This window comes from Equus caballus, chromosome 20 (genome assembly GCF_041296265.1).
Source record: "Equus caballus isolate H_3958 breed thoroughbred chromosome 20, TB-T2T, whole genome shotgun sequence".
NCBI classification, from domain to species: Eukaryota; Metazoa; Chordata; class Mammalia; order Perissodactyla; family Equidae; genus Equus; species Equus caballus.
The window spans coordinates 11,874,655-11,891,028 of record NC_091703.1 but is presented as its reverse complement, the minus strand read 5'-3'; positions in this window follow the sequence as shown (position 1 = coordinate 11,891,028).

Here is a 16,374-nt window from a genome sequence, read left to right as displayed (position 1 = left end):
GTCTGTTTGAGGACATACGCTTTCATTTCCCCTGGGTGAACACCCAGCGGTGGGATTGCGGGGGCGCAGTGTAGATATATGTTTAGTTTTATAAGGCACTCCCAGATGCTTTTCAAGATCTGTTTTTAAATTGATAAAACCCTAAAGTACTGTATGTTTAAACTAGAAAAACATTAATATAGAGATATATCAATGCGAAATGTCTCAACGTTCTCTACTCTCTGGATGAATATTTATTTACAGAAAGCAGTGGAGAGAAAAGAGTTAAAGACCCTAATGGAAGCCACTGTCCACTACTAGTGGGCACCTTCATTACTAATCCTACATCATGTTTCTTTGAGATATAATTGACATAAAACATTATGTTAGTTTCAGGTGTCCAACATAAGGATTTTATATTTGTGTATGCTGTGAAATGATCACCACAGTAAGACTGGTTAACACCCATCACCACACTTAATTACAACATTTTTTTTCTTGTGATGACAACTTTTAACATCTACTCTCTCAGCAACTCTCAAATATGCAATACAGTGTTGCTAACTATTGTCACCAGGCTGTAGATTGCATCTCCGGGATTTATTTGTTTTTTTAACTGGGAGTGTGTGCTTTTTCACTACATAAATTTTTAAACATTCCTCTAGGAATGGAATGCAGTTCTGTTTCTCCCTAATGCTGCCACCTTTCCTCCCGTATGCCTCTTGGCTCTAGGTCACAGAAGTTTTCCTTAAAAGAGAATGTCTTTCTATCTCAGGGCCTTAGGCTGCCTGTCTTCCCCAACAGCCCGGAGATACCTGCTCAGTGATAACATTGTATGCTGCCCTCTCCATTCTCCGCTCCCCTGCCCTCTTGGTGGCGGTGGCGACAGCAGCATCCTAACCATCTCATGTCAGTCCCTCTGGTATTCTGTGGCTTGCCATTTTAGCCCCATTTTCACATGCCTTACCCTCAGATTTTAAGGTTTATCTCTAAATTGTGGAATGAGAGGTTTTATCTCTTGTTAGAGGAATTTCAGGCATCAAGGAGCAGATGGGGTAACGGGCCAGTCCAGGCACAGTCCAGTGGGCTGCCACTTACCCCACAAGGCTGCCCTTGTTTGAAGACCTTCCTCTTACTGAGCTGATACGCTGGGTCAACCTGTCAAGCCCCCCAAATCTTCCTCTTGTAATAAAGAAAAATTAAGCATTCTAATGTGTTTGACCAATTTGAACATTTTGTCCAGGAAGTCTGATTCCAATGTTCGAAGGCATATTTTTCATTTGTAAATATATTGGTACATGTGTCAGAGTGCAGACAAATCATAAAAGAAAAGTCAGTGATGCTGAAGAACAAATATTTCATCTTCCCACACTGAGTTTTTATTTTCTCTCCATTCTTGCAAGCTCTTCTCAAATCTCTTCTCGGCTGAACAACATATGCTCCAGCTGTATGTCCACGTGAAGCGTGTGTGAGTCAACTGGAAACTGAGACCCCAACTTTTTCCTTCCAGTGGTCATCATGAAAACACAGCTTCTTACTTCTCCAGGTCTTTTCTTCTGCTAAAGGGACTTCACTTCTAGTCTCCACTCTATTCCCTCTAGGAACTTTTAGCTAACAAAGCAGGTTTGGGTGTAAAATCTCAAAGTCAAGTGTTCCTTTTTTTATTGAGATATAATTGACATACACCATTGTGTAAATTTGAGGTGTACAATGTGTTGGTTTGACACGGTTGTATGTTGCAACATGATTACTGCAGTAGCATCAGCTAACATCTTTTTGCGTTAAAATTGTTTCTACAGGAAACACATAGACATACTATAAAATGCAAAAGATACAAAATGGTAAGTTGCCAAAGTGGTCTTGGTTCCTCGCTTTTCCCTCAATCGCCCAGTTCTCTGCAAAGACAATATCGCTACTAGGAACTTGTGCATGTCTAGATAATCCAAGCTTTTCCAAACAAATGCATGTACATATTACTTATGCCTCCTCCCCACCACATAAATGTTGGCATACTGTGGCAGAGACTGCAAGTAGCTTGCCCCAACAGGTATTCTTATAACAGCACCTCAAATTTATTTGGGGCTGCTTATTGCTGTCCAGCTGAAAAACTGCATTTCTCAGCCTTTCTTTTAGCTAATTATGTTGGCTATGTAACTAAGTTCCAGATGCTGGAAGCGAAGCCCAAGTGTATGTTAGAGTTCTCAAAAGTCTTCTTTCTTTCGGCTGGCTGGAATGTACACTAGATGCCTAGAGTTTAGGCAACCTTATTGGACCATGAAATAGTCCACTGGGGATGGCAGAAAAAGAAAATAAAGCTGGGTCCTGAGGATCGCAGACTCCCTTTACAAGCCATCACCTGCCTATATCTGGATTTTCTTTTATTGGCAAGAGAGATAGCTTAAGCCGCTGTTACAAGGTTACTGTTACTTGCAGCAAAACGCAGTTCTTAACAGATATGCGTACCCTACACAGTGCTTTGCACCTTGCACTTTTCCTTAACAATATATCTTGTAAATTCATCCATATCAGTGCACAGAGATAGAAAGACACTCTCTTTTAAGGAAAACTTCTTTAACCTAGAGCCAAGAGGCATCCATGAGGAAAGGTGGCAGCGCTAAGGAGAAATGGAACTGCATTCCATTCCTAGAGGAACATCCGTTGCCATCGGGGTACACGTTTAAAAATTTATGTAGTCAAGGGGCTGGCCCCGTGGCCGAGTGGTTAAGTTCGCGCACTCCGCTGCAGGCGGCCCAGTGTTTCATTGGTTCAAATGCTGGGCGCGGACACGGCACTGCTCATTACACCACACTGAGGCAGCGTCCCACATGCCACAACTAGAAGGACCCACAGTGAAGAATATACAACTATGTACCAGGGGGCTTTGGGGAGAAAAAGGAAAAAAATTAAAAAATCTTAAAAAAAAATTTGTGTAGTCAAAAAGTACACATTTCCAGTTATTAGGTAAGTCCTGGGTTGTAATGTACAGCATAGTGACTACAGTTGGTAATACACAATTTGAAGCTTGAATTTTTTAATGGCTGAACAATATTCCTTTATATGACTGTACCATAATTCATTTAAACAGTGTCTTATTGATAACATTTAAATTGTTTTCAGTCTTAACTATTATAAAAAATGATATACTACACCCAGTCATCATTTCACACTCTTGCAACTGTAGGACAAATTCCTACAAGTGGATTCACCAGGTCAAAGGGTATGCATATATTGGTTGGGAGAAATTTCCCATAGAGGCCATAGCATCTTACATTCTTCCCAGTGAAGACAGAATGTCACTGATGCCCACGCTCAACAGCAGCCTTTCTAAGGTGCCGCCTTGGGATGCCAGTTGCATTTCTCCGATGAGGCCGAGCACCCTTCCCCACACCACACTGCCTTCTACACCAACCCTGCAGCATCGGAACTTGGTCCTCAGATTGGCCAGTGAACATCTGCCAACGTAAGATCTGAAACCTCATTGTCTGCTACCAGGCTCCCGAGACTCGCTCTCTTTGTTCGTGGATTAAGAGGCCAGAACACCAAACACTTTATGATTGAGAACTAAAGCTAAAACTAATACTAATGAGATTTTCAGTGTCTCCAGAAGCAGAGATTTTCCATCCATACCCTCCTGGCCCCAATTTACCTTTGTTAAATTCAGAATGGATCCTGGAAGTAGGAAAAGACCACATTTATCCTGTTAGAATTCTTATGTATTTCTTAGAATACCTTTAGAGAGATTAAAGTGAGAACAAAATCAGGCAATTTTACACTCATTAAAAAGAGAAAAAGGAACAAGGCAGCATATAAGACATGGTCAAAGGGTGAATAAATTGTCTAACAAATGAGCTTTGAACAAAATTCCAGTAGATGGCAGTGTTGGCCAACTTTTTCCTTAAAAACGAAAGTTGCTTTTCAAGATACCAATTAAACTTTCTTGGGCAAGTTAGATATATTTTTAAATTTTCGAAATAAGAATTGAATGTGTATCTTATATATTGTGCTCTCAGTTGTAAAAATAAGAAAACCCTTCAAGTGATAGTTGAGGGATGAATTAACATTTTGAGCGCTAACAAGTGCTAAGGGCATTCTTAGGGACTCAGTTGTGTCCCCCCTCAAAATTCATATGTCGAACCCCTTCCCCTCACATGGCTGCATTTGGAGGGAAGACCTTGAGGGAGATCATTAAGGTTAAATGAGGTCATAAGGCTGGGGCCCTGATCCATTAGGACTGGTGTCCCTATAAAAAAACAGGAAGAGACCAGAGAGCACTCTCTCTCTCTCCACAGGCCCTCAGAGGAAAGGCCGCATGAGGGCACAGCAAGAAGGAAGAGAGTCCGCACCAGAAACTAACCACGAGGTCACCTTGATCTTGCACTTCTAGCCTCCAGAAGCATGAGAAAACAAATTTCTGTTATTTAAGCTGCCCCAAGTTCTGTGGTATTTTGTGTGGCAGTCCGAGCACACTAATACAGGCTTCCCTGACATTCTCTCTAAGTTCTCAGCACCCGGAGGTAGGAATTGTCAGACCTGTTTTACCAGGGAGAACGCTGAAGGTGGAAGGGATAGGTAAGTTGCTTAACAGTATCCAGGTTTTTTATGTAGTAAATCTGGCTAACACTGTAGGCTTCCCTGCCTGCAATCTCCCGCTGGTTCCACCATGGATGGTGAAGCCTCTGTGGCTAGAGCAAGGGTCTGCTTTCTGTCTTTCTCCCACCCCACCCATCAGCAGCGTTCGACATGGCTGTTCATTCCCCCTTCTGGAACTCAGGCTTGCAGACTCCACCATCAATGGCTTTCCTCCCACTTCTTTAGCTGTTCCCTTTTCAGACGTGTTTTGTTGGTGTCTCTGCATCTCCCTGATGCTCAACCTTGGAGATCCCAGGGCTCAGCCTTGGGCCTCTTCCCTGTTTACCTGCAAGTGCTCCCAAGGTGATCTCAGCCAGGCTCATGCTAATTGCTACAGCCTCCAAACTGGTTTTCCTGCCTCCACACTTGTCCCCTCCAGTGACACAGCAGCCAAAGCATCCTTGTTAAGATATGAGTCAGAGCATGTCATTCCTTGACACAAACCCCCCCAAAGGCTCTCCTCTACCTCAGAGGAAAAGCTGAGGTCTTTAAAATAGCTCACAAGGCCCTTCATCATGAGCATCTCTAACCCCAGCCCTCCTCCATTTGTCAATTTCTCCCTGGCCTGGTCTGTTAATACTCTTTCCTTTGCTCCTTCAATCCAACCACACAAACCAGTGGTGTTTCTGCCACAGGGCCTTCACACTTGCTGATTTCCCTGCCTAGAATATTTCCCTGGTGATGCAGATGTCACCTTATCCTTGGGGGCATCCTGATCTAAACCGCAAACCATGCACTCTCCCAGGACTTCCTAACTCCCTTTCTTCATTCGTATTTCTCTTTAGACCATACTATTATCTACCATACTATCTATTTCACTTATTTATCTTGCTTATTGTCTGTTTCCTCCATTCTTGAATATAAACTCCACAAGGGCAGGGATTTTTGTCCTTTATTTTCACTGTTCTAGCCCCAAAATCTAGAAGAGTGCCTGGCACATGGAAGACACTCAATGAATATAAGCTGAATAATTGAAAGAACTACCATGTCACCTCACCTAGAATTAATTACTAAGAGTGAGACAGGTTATTGTGCAAAGAATTCCCAACAGCTGTCTACATTTCACACAGAGAAAACAAGAAAAATTAACTGTAAACCACTGCGTGGGAAACTAGATGGAACAAAAAAATGATCAGACATTGAGTATTCTTAAGTATTGCAGTAAGCTATAAAGAAAAACAACGAAAACTCTCGAAACATTGGAAAATAGGGTAGTTTCTATATTTGCTGGTGATATTTACCTTCACCGTGTGTAAAGGCAAAAGGAAGGGTAAACCAGCTTCTTGTGGTCTTCCAGACCCTGGTATCTGTGGCTAAAATAAACGTATTCTTTATCTGACTTCTGTGCATGGAAATATCCCAATGCAATGTTCCTACATGCTTAGAGGAATTTGTCGACAACAAATAGTATTGTAAGACTAATCCTGCTTTTCAAAAAAATACAACAGCAGGCTTGCCTATAAAAATTATTATAAATATATAATCCATTCATGGGCTTCCATGAGTCATTTCCCTTAAGGAAATGTTATAAGTTTTATGATTCCCTGAATATTATTGGCATGTGTTTATATAGCTGTCTTCAGTGAAACCGATAACGTGACTAAGGAGCACGTTGCCTCTGTGCCAGGCAGAAGTCTTCTGGATTTTGTCAGTTAGGATAGAGAGGGAGATACAAGCAGGTGAAAATGATTTGCTCACTAATGACGAGTCTCAAATAAGACTGACTCTCTTATGAACCAGATTCTTTGCTTAAGTTCCATCTCAAGGTGAAAAAATACATTAGATGATATCTTTGAATCTTGTGACTGGTGGCTTCATAGCTGTATGTGTCATTTCTAGAGCCATTGTTTCCAGCCTGTGTTGTCTTGGAGCTCAGCTGACAGATATATGGGTCTGACTCCAGGGGCTCTTAGAGGTGGAAGGGGCCTCTGAGATCATCGGACGACATACTTGCTTCACAAGTCAGGAACTGTGACCTCGAAGCGTGAAACAACTTGACTAAAAACACTCAGGTAGCTGTGGCCAGGCTGACACTAGAATCCTGTCCTTCGAATTCCAGTTTGGGTCTCTTTCCCTTGTCCCACGCTACTCAGAAAAGCCATCGACATTCTAAAACACTGTAAATTGAGTGTTGCCCTAACGGTGACGGTAGCAGTTTCAGATGGATATTGTATTCTATTTAAACGGATCATATGGCCTTGGGAAAGAATGGGCACAGCACAGGAATAGGGACTGGCATATGAGAATCGTTGCAGAAATGACAGACCCTGGTCATGAAGAGGGGCCTGCAATTAGTCCTGGCACTTTGTTCCTCCAACAAACTGAACTGTGGCTCGAAAGGAGAATCCTTCCTGCCTGTCACACTGCACCATGCTCTGAGGAAACATGTCACGTCTGTGGTTCTCATCAGTCACTTCGGACTACAGTTGGGAATGATGTCTATAAATGTCATTGGTTTCTTGGTACAGAGAAAGAAATCAAAGAACAGAATCCTTATATTTAGTTGAGGACACATGAATATTTTCTACACCATAAGTCTGCTTTCTATTCAGTTATATATTAGGCCATCTGGTAATGGAGAAAATGTTTGAAACTCTACCTAAGTTAACCTGAAATGTTGCATTTCCTGCCTTTGGGGCTTTGAGTTTTTAAGTTTCATATTGTAATAGAAGGTGATCAGGCTAAAAGTCATACCTCCCTTAGACATTTGCACACGTTTAAGTCAGGAGACACATGAGTATAATTCACATAGCAAGACGCATGTCTTACTAACATGCTGGTTTGCTTAGGAAATGAGAATGCCAGGCTGGAGGCAGGTTCCTACAAGCAACTAAGGGTTCAATCACTGATCACATTGTTTTGTCAGGCATAGCATGCTAGCATATGAATATTCGAGCACTAATACATGATTTTTTTTTTTAAGATTGGCACCTGAGCTAACAACTGTGGCCAATCTTTTGTTTTTTTCCTGCTTTATCTCCCCAAATCCCCCCTGGTACATAGTTGTATATCTTAGTTGCAGGTCCTTCTAGTTGTGGCATATGGGACGCTGCCTCAACGTGGCCTGACAAGCGGTGCCATGTCCGCGCCCAGGATCCGAACCCTGGGCCGCTGCAGCAGAGCGCGTGAACTTAACCACTCGGCCATGGGGCCAGCCCCTTAATACATGATATTCAAAGTAGGGTTAGTAAATCTGAAGATGACTTAGAATCCTGTGCATTAGATACACAACTGTGTTCATCCTGCACTTGTGAAAAAAATAAGACACAAAACAGTTAAAGGGTTTCACAGTACGTCAAGGGTGATGTGTACATTAATGATGAAAACACTAAAGAAAGCTAAAGGCAAAAAAAGTCCTGAAAACCACCTCTTTAAAAGAAAAATAGATTTGAGTACAGAAGTTTTCAAACATTTCAGGCACTAAAGCTAAACAATTGATAAGAAACAATCAGAAAACCTTGATATGACGGCAAAATTTGAATGATTTACATATTTAAGGCAAGTGGTAATAGAGTTTGTATCACTAATAATCACATAGAAGATGACGGTAGTAAAAAATAATTGTACATATGATGACAGTTTAGAGATTCAGTTTGTACAAATTGCAAGAAAAATCTCTTTCCTTTTTAGGTTTAATCTTACCCAGGTCAAAGAAGAAATTTTCTGCTTGTAAGTTATCTCTGCCCGATCCTTGTTTTTTATTTACAAATGAATCAACTGTTTTAGTGTGAAGACGGAAGTGAAAGGAATAATATTCTGAAATTGTATGCTCACACATTATACTATGTAAACATATACACATCTGTACAAAATCTCACTTACAAACTCACAAAAACATCCCTGCAAAATCCCATGGGGTCCCACGGGTTCCATGGACACAGTTTGTGGAACTCAACTTAAAATGTGTGTGCTTACTTTTTTAAAACTATCAGTGTATCAGTTAGGATAATTTGGGTTCCAACTAAACTAAATGTCTTTTATTTACATAATAAGTCCCAAGGTAGGACAGCTACAGGGTCAGTTAATTCAGCGGCTTAACCAGACCATCAAAGACTTAGAATTCTTTCCTTCTTTCTACTCTGCTATACCTGGCATGTGGGAGCTTCCTTCATGGTACAAGGTGGCTGCAGCAGCTCCAGACATCACATCCCTTATATCCCCACAGAGTAACAACAAAAACCTAGAAGAAGAAAACAAGGCTATAACCTTATTGTTTTTCTTTTCTAAGAACAAGGAAAACTATCCCAGATGCCCCATCCCCAATCGGATTTCCCCTTACAAGGCTGAAAATTGCTTCATGTGCTCATTTCTAAACCAAGCACCAGAGAGAGGAGTGGAATGATCATGACTGACTTAAAAAAGTGATTCTCAACCCAGGCTGCACACTAGCATAACTCGGAGAGTTTGCAAAACTGTCAAACTCAAGACAAATTAACCAGAATATCTATAGGTGGGCCTGGGCATCAGGATTTTTATAGAGCTCCCCAGAAGGTTCTGATTAACTGTGAGGGGTGATCACACTTGTTAGAACGGCTATTGTCAAAAAGACAAGAAATAACAAGTGTTGTCAAGGATGTGGAAGAAAGGGAGCTCATGTGCAAGGTTGGTTGGGATGTCAACTGTTGCAGCCACTATGGAAAAAAGTATGGAGGTTCTACAAAAAATTAAAAATAGAACTACCATAGGATCCAGCGATTCCGCTCCTGGTATTTATCTGAAGGAAAAAAACCACTAATTCAAAAAGATATATGCACCCCCATGTTCATTACAACATTATTTACAATAGCCAAGACATGGAAGCAATCTAAATATCCATCGATGGATGAATGGATGAAGAAAATGTGGTATATATACATATACAGTGGAAAATTGAATAATAAACAAGAAGGAAATCCTGCCATTTGCGATAATATTGATGGATCTCAGGGACATTCTGCCCAGTGAAATAAGTCAGAGAAAGACAAATACCGTAGAATCTCACTTAAATGTGGGATCTGAAAACAAACAAAAAAACAAGCTCATAAGTGCAGAGAATAGATTGGTGGTTGCCAGAAGTGGGGGTGGGGGTGGGGGATGGGTGAAATGGGTGAAGGGATTCAGAAGGTACAAACTTCCAGTTATAAAATAATTAAGTAGTGGGGATGTCATGTATAGCACAGTGACTATAGTTAATAACATTGTCCTGTATATTTGAAAGTCGCTAGGAGAGTAAATCTTAAAAGTTCTCACCACAAGAAAAAAAATTTTTGTGACTGTGTATGGTGAGGGATGTTAACTAGACTTATTGTGGTAATCATTTTGCAATAAATGCAAATATTGAATCATTACATTGTACACCTGAAACTAACATGTTATATGTCAATTGTACCTCAATAATTCAAAAAAAACAATGAAACCAAACCTTCTGAATAAAAAAACAAAAACAGTGAGGGGTGAGAATCAGTGAATAGCCTAATTCTTGGATGAATCAAGATTCATTCCCTTGGGTATGGGAGGAACCCAGGCTTTCTTGAAACACGTGGTTGCCTGATAACTGAACAAAATCCGGATTCTGTTTTCAAGAAAGCAGAGAGAGAATGGCTTTGCTAGGTAGATCATGGCATTACAGAGAAGATTTAAGACCTAGTTGGTACTCAAGAAGCACTGGTTACTGGTACATACTATAAACAATGAAGATGATTTTCGTTTTGAAGTCACAAGCAGTCCACTGCATAATCATTGGCCATTAAAGGAAATGAATTCCTTCTTGTCTCCTTAGGTTCCGAGCCACTCAGAATCCAGAATCAGGTTTGTCAAGATGACGGAGCACCAAGGTAATGGATTCCAATGATGAAACAGGAAAGTCATTCAGGAGTTTTTGGCACATCTCCAAATCAACTACTTAGCCAGAAAAGGGATAACTAGATTTTCCTACTTCTGTTTTACTATCCTCAATGAGAATGACCAAATAGTCAATGAGATGGGACCTTAGAGAAAATCTGGCTCCCACTCTCTCCCCATCCCGCCAGCCTGCCACCATTTTAATATTTGAAGAGACCAAGGCACAGAGAGGTTACGTAATTGCTGGCGATTGCACCAGGAGTCTGTGACAATAGTAAAACCTTTTCTCCACCTTTCTCCCACCCTGTCTCTGGAGCTCTTTCTACAATCATTAGAGTATTTTTCTGGTTGTAGTTCTGCATATCTAAACTGTGAATGCTGCCTAGGAGGTGCTAAATAGATACGATTTAGCTTTCACACTCAGTTTTCTAAAAGGACACATGGGGGCAGCAAATGTTTAGGGAAAAATTCCAGTTCTAACTTGTGCGGGCTATATATATATTCAGAAAACATTTGGTAAAAGGGATATTTGGGGGGGTGGGGTTGGTTTGTTTATTTGGTGGTATTGAGATTGCTTATGAGCCATATGCTTCAACGTGGTCCTGGGGATTTCGGAGAAAGTGGTAGTCACTACAACTCAATTTTGCTTCCAAATGTGCCAAATGTGCCATTGCTAAGAGATTATGCAAAGCACTCCTTGTAAATAGGAAGTGTGTCTTCTTCAGGATGTGCATTAATATTGAGCCACACCTTCCTTATAGAAGGTAATGAGATTTTGTGTCACATGGACTGGAATAAGCACAGGCAAACTTATTGGTGAAGCCCCCTTTCAGAAGTTACCATTACTCATGTTCACTGTTATGATTACTGAGGAATAAACGTTCTCTTTTGGTAAATACTATTTCTGATTTCCTCACTCATTTAATGTTTTCTCTCTTGTTGTCAATTGTTTCTTATCACTCCCTAAGAACTCCTAAATAGTGATTCCTGACGGATTATTCCTGCTTTCCTGCTATCACTTGTTAGTAAAAGTGGAGCTCTTGTACTGGAGTTTTTTTTTTTTTCCTTTTTCTCCCCAAAGCCCCCTGGTACATAGCTGTATATTCTTCGTTGTGGGCCCTTCTAGTTGTGGCATGTGGGACGCTGCCTCAGCGTGGTCTGATGAGCAGTGCCATGTCCGCGCCCAGGATTCGAACCAACGAAACACTGGGCCGCCTGCAGCGGAGCGTGCGAACTTAACCACTCGGCCATGGGGCCAGCCCCTCTTGTACTGGAATTTTGTGCCATAAATATCAGGCATGTGTCCAGACAAGGTTCAGGACACATTAAAGAGACAGGTAACTGCAGGCATATTCAGACTAGACTTTACATTTTCTGGTTTTCTTGTAGCTTTCAGTGGAGGTTGAGCTCATTCACGGGAACGGTCACCAATGAAATGTCAACATCAGACCCAAGAGCCATTTCTCAAGTATCATCCAGAATCAAGCCTTGGGATGTCATTTCTATCAACCCTGGACATTTTCTGTCTGCAATTAACAATGGATTCATAGGCCATATCTCATTCCAACCCCTTTAAAGCAGGTTGGACGCTTAGGTTTATAAACATTTAGTCAAAAAGGGATTGTAACCAGGCCTGTATTCCTGAGCACAATCCAGGGTGCAGTATCGTGGACTAACTCAGTAGGGAACAGGTGAGATGAGAAGGTCTCCAGCCTGGACACTAGTCTTGACCCCCTTGGCCACCAACAAGCTGAATGGTGCTGCGTTCGGGATACACACCCCTGTGGGGAGGGGCATTATGATGAGAGCTCTAAGACTCTCAAATTGTGTGGTTCTGATCATTTCTCCCTCATGATAAAACTGTGGAAAGCATACTGAATTCCTTCTCTTTGGGAGGTTTGAGCCAGGCTGCTGTTGAACATCACAAGTCAGATTTTTCCTATACAGTGTTGGCATGGGGACGCGCCAGAACTGCCGAGGCCAAGGAAATCCTGTAGTTTGAAGAAGTTTTAGTTTGTTATCATCTCTTTCTAGTAGTAAAAGAAAAAAGATGTTAAAAATCTCGTCAATATCCTGGAGGGTTTTCGTATAAATATTTCAACACAATAAGAATATATAAACTGGATATATATTTTTTACACATTTTACTTAATTTTATATAATGGTTGCTTAAGGTGCTCCAACAATAAAAGGAGAAAATATGTATTTAAGCGTTTTTAGGGATTTATCCTTTATTCAGCAAAATTGAGAGGGTCACTGAAGCTGTAGTTTTAAAATTGAAAAATTTTAAGATAACTAGAAATTAAAAGCAGTCAGATGTGATTATCTGAGTCTTTGCTCAACTAAGTGTCTTAGACAACTTCGCCTTTAAAAGTTCCTGGAGCAAACGAAAACCAGTTTTTTGAAGTTAGAAATAAAATATCTGAACTGAAGACCAGTTAACTTAGTATCCTGTGACTTTGATATTTTAAATGGTAATTCTCAAAGGGGAGAGTCAAGTCAGAAAGGGAATTGTGTGTATAAATTGTCAGGTTCTGGTGTTTGTTTTCAATCACTTCTCAAAGAAAAGTTTTCCTTTTCATTCTTCTCAGCACCATACTTCAAAGGAAAATTGAATAGCTCTTATATCCACAACATTAGGGCTGAAATTATCTAATCAGAAAGGTTGTACAATTTACATTTTAAGATTCAGAAAGAATACATTTTGAGTTTGGAAGCAGATGAAGTGATGTGTGCTATGTTAATTTTTTAAAAACCTCGTACACTTGATCCGACCTTGTTAAATTGTCAGCTTAAATTCTGAAAGCAACTTATCATGTTGATATAAATATGGAAAAACATAATGCCATTTGAACAGTGCCTCCCCAAGGTTCAAGAATCATGATAAGTATTGTTTTATTTTGAAAAAAAAAAATTAATGACTTCAAAAAAATTCCTCTCTAGACTTGAGAAGCAAGATACATGCAGCTTTGATTTTTGAATATGTAATTGGAAATGCAGAGGAAGCTGGCCGATCATTTTGAGATCTTTGATAAATAATGTTGGGCAGCTTCAAAATACCCACAGCAGAGCACCTTCACTGTAGAGATTGCCTTTCAGGATCACGTGCAAAAGCAGTGAGGCTCCATTATCCAGAAATTACAAGAGATTAAAACATGGAAATCTGGCCGGTTTTAATGACAACCGAGGTTTGCTCTTTGAACGTCTGTGGTCGCGTGGAAAAGCAGTGGAATCTGGTGTCTGCGGTCCCGTTGAGCACATCATTAGGAGCTTCCTTTAGGAAGGCAGAAAAGGCAAAGCGAGCGATCTCCACTTTTTAAAATAAGGCCTTACCTCGTATTTCTAAATTAAAGTGACAAATCCTTGAGAAAATCTCAGAGCACGCCTTACAGCCTGTCCCGCCATTAGTCAACTAAGACGAACTGAAAGCAAACGGAGCCTTGTCGGAGTCGATCCACGACCCCGGAGCCCTGCGGGCGGCGGGAAATGGGGCGAAGGTTGGAGGGCCTGCCCGAAGGGAGCGGGACGGAGCCCTCGCGCAGACCGCGCCTTGCGCAGAAGAAAGTTTTGAGGCCTCCCCGCAGACGATCAGGAGACTTCCATCAACCTAGGAGACTCTCTGTCTCTACCAGCCCCTAACTTCTGAACGGGAACGAGCGCGATCGGCTCCCAGCCCGCCCGCCGGCCCGCCGGGGTTGGCGCCGGAGCCCGCTCGCGCCAGAGGCCGGCGCGCGGCCGACTGTCCGCCCGGCGGGGGCGCCCTCAGCTCGGCGCGCAGCCCCTTCTCCGCCGCAGCCGCGGGGTCGGCCTCCGAGGCCCCCGGCCCCGCCACCCGGCAGCCGACCTGGTCGGCCGCGCAAAGCAGCGGCGGCGGCGGCGTGGGGAGCCTGCGCGCGCTGTTCGCCCGCGTCCCCTCCGCGCCGCCCGGGAGCGACGCCCACCTGTTTGCCCAGATCCTGCCATTTCCAAGGCAAGAAACCTGTAGCCCCGAAGGGTGACCAGGCCCCACCCGGGGCACACACCCTGCTCGGATTACGTGGCCTGAGGGGCAGCTGCGGGTGAAGCCCCAAGGGCCGGGCGAGGTAGCCTGCGGCGCAAGCCTACCGCCGGGATGCAGCCGCCCCGGGCGCCCGCTCCAGGAAAAGGCGCCGGAGCCGCTCCTCCCAGCGCCCCAGCCCACCCAGCGCCCTCCGGTAAAGATGCGGCAAGCTTGCCCTAGGGGCGGGGGCAGGGGGCGCTGAGAGGGCGCTGCGACTGGGTGCGGGCCTGATCGGCAAACCTAACCCGACGAGTCTGGGGGCAGGATGGAGCAGAGGGCGGAGATTTGACTCCCTCAGTGCAGGAAGAAGTCCGAGACTGAAGGGTTCGCTGTTTGGGTTCACAGGACAAGTCCCAAGCACATGGCCTGAACGAGTGAGACTGAGATGCCAAGTCGGGCTCGAGGAGTTGGGAAGAGGGGAGAGAAAGGGTGGAAGAGGGAAGATGGAAAGAAAGAGGAGCCCAGAGCTCAGAGGAGTGAAAGGTACACCTGGCCCCAAGGGAAGCCTACTGTCTCCATTTCTTAGCGTGCGAAGACCGCCTACGGTGTGGTTCTAAACCTGTATCCTGGGAAAACGGCGACGCGACCAAGAGAGGCAGGGAAACGCTGGGGTTGTAGCAATGATGTCAGACTTGGTCTTAAGATGGTTAATTCTCCTGCAGGGCAATTCGCTTGAGAGATTTACACCTTGCCATAGCTAAGACTGAGACACGCCCTCTTTCCGAGCGATGGACAGGTAAAGTTGGGGTCTCGAGTTTTTCACAAGGGCAAAGATGAAGAATAGCTGCAGTTTAGAAGTCAACCCCAAAACTCTACCTCAGATGGAAGATATTTCCCTTCCTCAGTGGTTCTCAAATTTAAGCGGGCACTGGCACCGCTGGGAGGGGGGCTTAGAGCACTGATTGCTGGGCCCCACCCTCAGAGTTTTCAGTGGAGCTAGTGTGCAGTCTGAGAATTTGCCTTTCTAATAAGTTTCCTAGCGATGTTGCTCATGCTGGTCCCTGGACCACTCCTTGAGAACCACTGCCCTAAGCCATCGGTTCTCCAGTTTGGCTGTACATTGCAGCACCTGAGAGTCTTTTAAAAATATTTGTGCTTGGGTCCTACCCTAGAAACTCTGACTTAATTGATTTGGGGAGCCACTTGGGCATCGGGGTTTTAAAACTCTTTAGGTCATTCTAATATACAGCAAAGTTTGAACGCTACTGCCCTGAGTCATCAGTTGCTCCCGGACAACTTTCCTGGGGGGAGAGGGGATTCAGACCTCCTCCCATCCTGCTCTGGGTGGTTCCACTGTCTTTGGATCTAGCCCCCGAGTCTTTGGAAAGGAAAATTTTTCATGTTACAGATGATTTGCACAGTGACACAAGAACGACGTTGACGCTCCACTTTCATCAGCCACAAAGAAATGATAAAGGATGAAACAGTTCTGCCAAGCCCTTTAAAAAACTGCAAATGATAATCTAACATTGAGAATTCTGCCTATGAATGGGGTATCAGGTAGCCCCTTCAACCACGCCAGCTCAGGATATTCCATTAGGAGCCAAAGTTATCTCTCAGGGCTAGTGGTTATAGACTTTTCAGGCTGGAGTGATGGAGACCAAGAGTCCTAAATCCAGGTTGGATCGCAGGCGCTTCATCCAAATCCGATGAGCATTCACCTGCTACATTAATGTGGGCTGCAGGGGAAATCTGGCCCTTGGCTAAGAGAGTGGGGTGGGGCAAGCAGTACTGGATGTCCAGGATCGCTCACGAACAAACCCAAACTCTGCTGATATTAAGGAGTGAATTACTGATACCAAGACTAGAAAGGTCTTCCCAACGGACATCTGATGGGAAATGGTGGGGGGTGGGGGTGGGAAAGCTTGTTCTCTTCCCCCTTCTGAAGGACAGCAGGAGAGGCAGAG